The sequence below is a fragment of the Taudactylus pleione genome, unplaced genomic scaffold (assembly GCF_031769625.1).
Source record: "Taudactylus pleione unplaced genomic scaffold, aTauple2 ptg000960l, whole genome shotgun sequence".
In the NCBI taxonomy this organism is placed as follows: Eukaryota; Metazoa; Chordata; class Amphibia; order Anura; family Myobatrachidae; genus Taudactylus; species Taudactylus pleione.
Genome location: NW_028285361.1, coordinates 746,530 through 754,840, shown reverse-complemented (window position 1 = coordinate 754,840; position 8,311 = coordinate 746,530).

Genomic DNA, 8,311 nt, shown 5'->3' with positions numbered 1-8,311 from the left:
CATCCAGATCTCCTGAAATTGAAGTAGGTGAAGACAGTACAACCTGAAGTCCATAAAATTGTCTGAATGTTCACAGTAGCACATAGTATATTAGTAATGTAGTAAGTGTGCTGATCTTGTGGCCGGCCATGACCTCTCGTGTGATTGTTAGTGGAGACAGGGAGATATGTTACAGGGCTGTGTCATGAGAGTTACATAATGGAAGGAGCAAGGTTCCCCAAACGTAGTGTAGTGATGCCTGGCTCCTGGTGTTAGAAAAAGGCACTTCTCTCTGTATGAAAAAAGGGGTTTGGTATAAAAGATCTACAAGAAAAGCATAGACAATGTCTAGATAGACAACAGATGTTAGACAGGCAATATGTCGACAGGGACAAAAGGTTGACTCAGAAAAGATCGTCATGGATGAAGGTCGACAGGTACAAAAGGTCGACAGAGTTAAAAGGTCGACACAAAGTGGTCGACACAATTTTTTTTTACCCTAATCTTCACCCTAATCCTAACCCTCCTCTTGGTGTCCAAACCTAACCCTCTCTCTTGGTGCCTACCCCTAACCATTGGGGTAAGTGGCTAACCCTAACCATCCCTCCTAGTGCCTAACCCTAACCATTAGGGTACATGCCTAACCCTGTTGTCTATCTAGACTTTGTCAACCTTTTTAATGCAGATCTATTGACTGGAACCCTGAAAAAAGTTCATGAATCCAACTCTGTTTTTTATTTGACTTTTCTATCACAATAACTTACTGGTGGTTGAAAACCTTGACAGTGGCCAAGGACAAAGAAACATCACAAAGCACTAACGTTAACAAGTGGAGATAACCAAAGTTATACAAATTTAGCAATCTGAAGTTATACAAATTTAGCAATTTTATAATTCTGTTCTGTCATGGAAGGAGGCAAAATTTAGTGACCACCTCATTGGTAGATATAGTAATGGTTAAAGTGACATTTCTTATGACCTATAGTACAGGCTACACAAACACAAGTGTCTATAGTAGTTTGTGTAAGTGATATAAAGTATACCATTTCCATTGCCCCCTCATATAATAGAAAGGTTTGATCTACTGTATCCCATGTGGTTTTAGCAGGGGTATAACTCGAGGCCACTTGGCCCCATGGTAATGTTTTGAAGGGCCCAGACTTCACTGTTGTTTCCAACACCATCTGTTGTGTGTAGATGCATACTCCATTGAGTAGGCTCACGGCACACGCTGATCATTAGCCTAGGGAACTGTCAGCGTATGCTTTTATTAGCTTTCAAAAAGCAAATCGGTGCTCGTATGTCTGGAACTCAATGTGTGTGTTGTCTGCTCTGTGTACGAAAATTCATTGCATCAATGCAGTTTCCTAGCCTAAAAGGAACGGGAAACCAAAGTGCCCTTGTCTTATCTGCATTTTGTTGTGCCCTTAGTGTGTGAATTCATTATAGGCCACACAAAAGTTCTTACAACTATTGTTACACTCTTGTATTTTAGACAAGAATATCCAATTACCTACTGTATATATCCTGAAGAACATATCACTTAATATGAGTAGATGTACTGAGCCTTGGAGAGAGATAAAGTGGAAAACTATAAAGTACTAACCAATCAGCTCCTAACTGTCATTTTGTCAAACACAGCCTGTAAAGTGACAGGAGCTGATTAGTTAGTACTTTATCTCTCTTCACGTTATCTCTCTCCAAGACTTAGTACATCTCCCCCATAATATTTAAAGAGAAAACATCTTCCTGCCTTCAGTGGTCATTTAAAAAGAGCATGACAAACTGTGCAGAGAATCTGTATATGTGCACCTGCACCAGCTTACAGGTTCACGCATACACAATTGTGCAGTCCTATTGAGCAAGTTCTTGGTCCATCCCATTCATTACAGTTCAAGTCAAAGGGTTAATGCTGCATAGACAATAGACGATAAGTTGGACGATATGAACGATAATTATATTGTTATCATTCATCGCGTTCAATATCATCCAGTGTGTATGCAAGACATCGTTAACGATGCACGCTCCCACGGATCATTAATTATGTCTTTCATCGCCCGTTCCTGCAGGGCAACCTGACAATATCGTCAGGTTCTGCAAGTGCGGGGATGAGGGAGGGTGCCGTGACTGAACGATATCATTAACGATATAGTTCAGTGTGTATGCTCAATGTCGTTAATGACATTGAGTCTGGCAGTGCAGTGGAAACACTTAACGATATCGCTCATAGAGCATATCGTTAAGTGTGTATGAGCCTTATGTCTTACACAATCTTTTCAATAAAAATCACAACCTACATATGGTTTCCTCCCTCATTATATTTCCCCAGTAAATTGATAATTTAAACCTCAATTATGGTTCAGATAGCTCATGAAAGTACAACTCAACCTTTTTTCAAATGATAAATATTTCATTTACTTTTGTTGGTCTATATGATCCAATTTATGCACATAGGGCCTGATAAGGATCGCTATTGCTAAAGCATATGCAGAAGGCCGATTGTTGCGTACAGCGCATGCATCGCAGTGAGTGTGCGTGCTTGAAGGCGCCACTGCGATCGCATTGTGATCACACAGACCACGGAGAGCTTTTTCAGAGTGATTGATAGTAAGTGAACATTTGGGGATGGTGATGGGAGAGTGTTCGGAGAAACGCATGTCGAGTCGGTCCGTTTGAACGCCGTTGCATGGGCGTGCATAAATTAACCAGCACATTTGCATACGCAGCTTCAGTACTTACTGCGTGCAATGAGGTTAGCAATTTCTCAGTAAGATCAGGGCTGCTGTAATTCTGCATGAGATGCCGATAGTATTTGATGTTATCAATGTTTATGGACGACTGCGAGGTATTACGGAAGTGATATAGCGGTAGTGGGAGGCAGTGGGTGTCTCTATGCTGGCAGTGCAACGGCATTGCAATAGCATTCATTAGCATATTTTCGCAGCAGATCTGCATTCAATTACGGAGCTGCGATCGCAATAGAGATCCTTAATGAATCGGGCCCATTGTTCATCGCTGGTGCCTGGAAAAATCAAAGCATTGAAATGAAATTTCTTTAAAAGTATAAATTTCTGCCACCTCCAAGTGGTGAAAATACCAGGTCTACAAATATGCTTGAACATATTCTGTCTCCACTTCTCCAGATCATCTACACATATCATTGCAAATGGCATATAAATGGATATTCGGGCATGCCACTGCACCTATCCGCAAAGGTGAGAGACAACCCCTGGCCACCCAAGTCTACCCATCATCACAATACTGTATAATGCCTCCATTGATTCAATTAATGATTATCAGTATAGATCTATAGAAAAAGAAAAAACATAGGTGTAAACTGTGTCTATAAAAAGGTAGCAATTTACATAATATGAAAAGCTGCAGGTATTTTAAAATGCCTGCAATTGTGCAAACCATGTAAAGTGTGTATGTTTTGAATTTTTTTAAAACAGTGCAAAGGGCCTGATTCATTACCGATCGCAACTGCGATTACACACGCAATCGGACGATTGTTACGTTCTGCACATGCGTATGCATCGTAGTGCAAGGAAGACTTCACTGTGATAGGACTGGGATCGCAGTGACTACGCAGACCCATCACTGAGTGATTGACAGAAAGTGACGGTTTGGTGGAGGTGACTCCCCACCCTCACATACAAACCTCCTCACTTGCTCCATTCCCTCCTACATTTCTGACCTCATTTCTGTCCACACTCCCTCTTGCCCTCTCTGCTTCTCCATTGACCGCTGCTTCACCTCCGCTCTCATCACCAATTCTCATTCCCGTATCAAAGATTTCTCCTATGCTGCCCCACCGCTTTGGAGCTAACTCCTATGCTCAATCAAACTTTCAACCAGTCTCCACAATTTCAAACAAGCCCTTGAGACTCACTACATTACACAAGCCATCATAAGTCTCTTTTCAGTACCTCTGACCGTCTACCTACCATCTCACCCAGTCCACCCTCCAATTTACTAAACCCCCTCATAGACTGTAAGCCTTGATAGACAGGGCCCATTTCCCTCATTCTCTGCTCCTATCCCTGTGCGCATCTGTTCCCCCGTCTCCATTCTTCCCTTTGGCAACTCTGATTCGGTCTTCACTCCCCGCTTAGTGGTTACAGGCTTATTAATTGCTATTTGCTCCCTACTCCCCCATGTGTGATCCATTATTGCTTTCTTTCAAGCTTTCTCCTCTGCCCAACCATTGTTGGTTTTATTGTACTATGGTTGTCCTTTGTATTTCTTAAATATGTTTGTAATTTTGTTTTCATTTTAATTTTGTTTTAATTATACAGCACTGCGGACACCTTGAGGTGCCCTATAAATTAAAAGCTAATAATAGAGCAGACTGCAATTATACTGGAACTGAGTGTTGGGATCACAAATGAAGCAGGCTGCAGGAAACACTTGAACTGAATGCTGAAGCACTAATGGAGCAGGCTGCAGTGAAATGCTTTGAAGCAATATTGGAGATGGTTTGTTGAATGAGACTGGAGAGAAATGCTGTGAAGCAATATTGGAGAAGGTTTGCTGGATTAGACTGGAGAGAAATGCTGAGAAGCAATTACCGGAGCAGGTGTGCTGGAACACACTGAGGCAGAATGTTTATGAAGGAAATACTGAAGCAGGTTTTCTGGATAGCACTGGACCAGAATGCTGTGAAGCAATACTTGAGTGTGTTTTCTGGAAGTTACTGGAGCAGAATGCTATGAAGCAGTACTGGAGCAGGTACTGATCCTCAAAGAAAGATGTACTGGCAATGTGCTGTCAGCAGTACCTGGTTTAAATAGAGCACCCTGAGTGGTGATAGGAAGGGTGAACATTGAGAGCTTATTAGTAAGAATCAATCATGTCATACAGTCCACTATGGTGGCGCCCAAGATACAGCACAACAGAAATTGCCGGGAGTGGAATGCCAACCACATTTACAGATAAGAGACCACTAGTCTCAGGGATGCAGCAGATGGCCAGTAGTCACAGAAAGCAGTAAAGTAACACCGCCAGACCCGATAAGAAGGACCTGGACCCTGATGTGTGACACAATTGTTTAAAGGAGGCCAGGACATGCTGGGATCTCTAGTATTAAACCTTTTCATCTTTTTAAACTTAGCCCACACCCACCATCCAGGGTTGTAGGAATAGTTCTAGCACTATCAGCACATCTAATTGGGGGGAGCCTGTATTTATTTTTTGTGTGGACCCTTTGGTACTATGGCAGGAAGTGCCAAGAGCCCTGACTAGCATGGCCTAGTGCTGGTAGTGTCAATTTCATGGAGAGTATGATTTTGTCTCCCCCATTTTGCCGACATCAGATTAGCTTGGCAACAATAGAGCTGGTTTCAGACTTTGGGGATGAGGGGTGTTTGGGGGGGGTAGGCACCAATATTTTATTTATTTTTACAAGCAAAGCAAGGTCTGTGCTGAACGTCACTATCACTATGGGCCTTGCACCATGGGGGTAGCAACGATACACATTCTAAGATGCTTATATGCACTGCTTCCACCTGTGTACTATATAAAGTGCTATAATAGGCCCCTTCCTTCCCCGTTTCACCTATATAAGGTATGTTAATATACCCCTTACTTCCCCCTGTACTAACTGTCTAAGCATAGGGAGACACATCTCATCTGACTACCTGTCACTCACTTTGCGAGTGAATCCTCTGTGTGAGTTTAATCACAATTCAATTGCTGTGCATGCACAGTGCAGCTTACATGTTTGCGCAATGGCAAATAACACAGGTCTGCAAAATTGAAGGTATTGAAAGCTTTTTTAATAATACTTTTATATTCTTAATTATACTCCTGTGTACATCAAGAAATAGTATATTAAAAAAAAATTACCACATCACATTTACCTATAAGGGGGTTACATACATTTTTAAGAAAAAACAAGAAGTTTAATTGTTTTTGACATATTTATTGTGAAATACAAAGAAGTATAGATTATATCACTGTGTTTTTGTCTTAATTACATAATAAAATAACAATAAAATCAATAATAGAACAAAACCATAATTATTGAAAAATCGTTAATATCTTGTTTATTTTGTCTTCAAACTTCGCTTTTAGCTTACAAGCTTTTTCTGTGTCGTCTCTGTGTATCATCCAGCAGTAGTCAACCGTCATGCTGACGTCCCAACGACCCTGGTATCTTCTTTCTACATCTTTAATGTCTTGGTGGAAACGTTCACCCTGTTCTTCACTGTAGTCTCCGAGATTATTCGGGAAATGCTCAATATGGGAATTCAAAATATGTACCTTTAAACTCATATTGCAGCCAAGGTTTCTGTAACTATTAAGCATTTCCCTGACAATTTCTTTGCAGTTTGGATCCTTGACATTGCCTAAAATGTTTTAAATCATTTGTACTGTGTGTGTGATGTGTACTGTTTGTGTATGCGGTGGTAAGCAGGGGCTAAAATGAGCCAGCACAGGGCAAAACTGTGTTGCATCTGTTGTATTTGGTTCCACCTTTGCCAGCTCACCTTGTAGTTGTACTTGTTGTGTGTGTGCAATGTTCCATTATGGGGTTTAGGCCCTTTGTAAATTTCAGCTCCAGGCCCATGTGGACCTTAATCTGGCACTGGGCGGGGGGAAGTTTTATGACGAGAACTGAATTGCAACTTTCTAAACTACCGACTGAATTCATTTAGACAATGTTTTATAATAAATGTAGGCAGAATACATTTATTACTTTAAAGAATATGAAAAAAATGACTTATTCATAAATGTTTTGCAGAAAACATGATGTGATATGCAAAATCGGGAGTCATTTTCATGTTCAGAAGCCAAAAATCTATAAGTATCACATAAATTCGTTAAAAAAGCTTTTTCATCGCAGACCTGTGTAATCGCTCAATCTGTGTAAATATTGGCATTGCGTCCATCTCTGTATCAGGCCCTTAGACATTTGCCATTTAACTGGGCACACACAGGGCCTGATTCAGCAAGGATCGCTATTCTGCAAATACACATGCTACGCATTTGCTAATGTCAGTGGTGAAATGCAAATGTTTGCAATTGCATTGCGATCACAGCTTAACATAAGGACGCCCACTTCCCCTTGCACACATCCATATACATGGGCAACATAGCAAATTAATCGGTAACATCGGACCCATACGCACAGTTAAGGCAGGTCAGACCTCACTCAGGAATTGCTAACTTCAGTGCACACTGAGACCTCAGGCTGCTTCTTGTAGCACAGTGGCTAATTTATGCACGCCCCTGCAACGGCGTTGAGACACACTGGCACGCATGCGTTCGCCCGACCCCCTGTCCCCCCGTCACTACTCACAAACAACACTTCCTGTCAATCACTCTGCTCTTCCCATCTCAATTGCTAGTTTGCGCACTGCGATGCATGTGCATGCGCAGTGCGAATTAATCAATGCATCGCATGTGTATTAGCAACTTCGTTCCTTGCTGAATCAGGCCCACAGTATGAAAAACCTCCTTTTGCGCTTCCTTTTTTGATGTACATCCAACCCAACATGAGCCCCATGGTCTGGAAATACAGTACCAGACGCAGCCTGAGTTCCCATAGCGTGCACTGAAGTTAGCAATTCCTGAGTGAGGTCTGACCTGCCTTATCTGTGCACATGGGTCCGATGTTACTCGATGTTACCGATTAATTCGCTATGTTGCCCAAGTATACGGATGTGTGTAAAGGGAAGTGGGCTGCACCTTCAGTTACCAAATAACCCCCTCTGTCTTCCCCACACACTCACTCTGACAGAGAACCCTGCATTCCATTTCTCACGCCCTTCACGTTGCTCAAAAAGTTAAAAGACTTTGTTTTGTCCTGTCTTTTCCTACAATGTCCAGGGAAAAATTGTATTTTCATAATATTCTCTAATGTTTATTTATTATACATGTAAAAGCAAGTAGTGGCCACGGAAATCCACTATTTCACACATTCAGAAAAAGTCAATTACTTTTTACTTTCCAAATGTGTTTCATTCAATAAAAAAAAAATTTGCATTGCTAAAATGTGTCACTTTTGGTGTTTAGCTAGATCAAGGACTGTATATCAATGAGCGTAAACAAAAAGGTACAGTAACAAATGTTTACAAATGTCTCTGATAACTTCCATACAAACACAGTTAACACTTTAATGGAAGCTTCACAAAAGCACTGCAATCTTGCAGCATAACATAAATACTCTTTTGAGTTCCAAAAACAAGAAACATAGGAATTAAAACACATGCTACCATTTAACAGTAAAAAATAGAAAAAAAACTTCCATAATCATTCACAAATGTTGAGTGCATGGGATTTCTCAAGCCCGTAATTTTAACGTGTTATTTATTTATTTTGTTTCCTT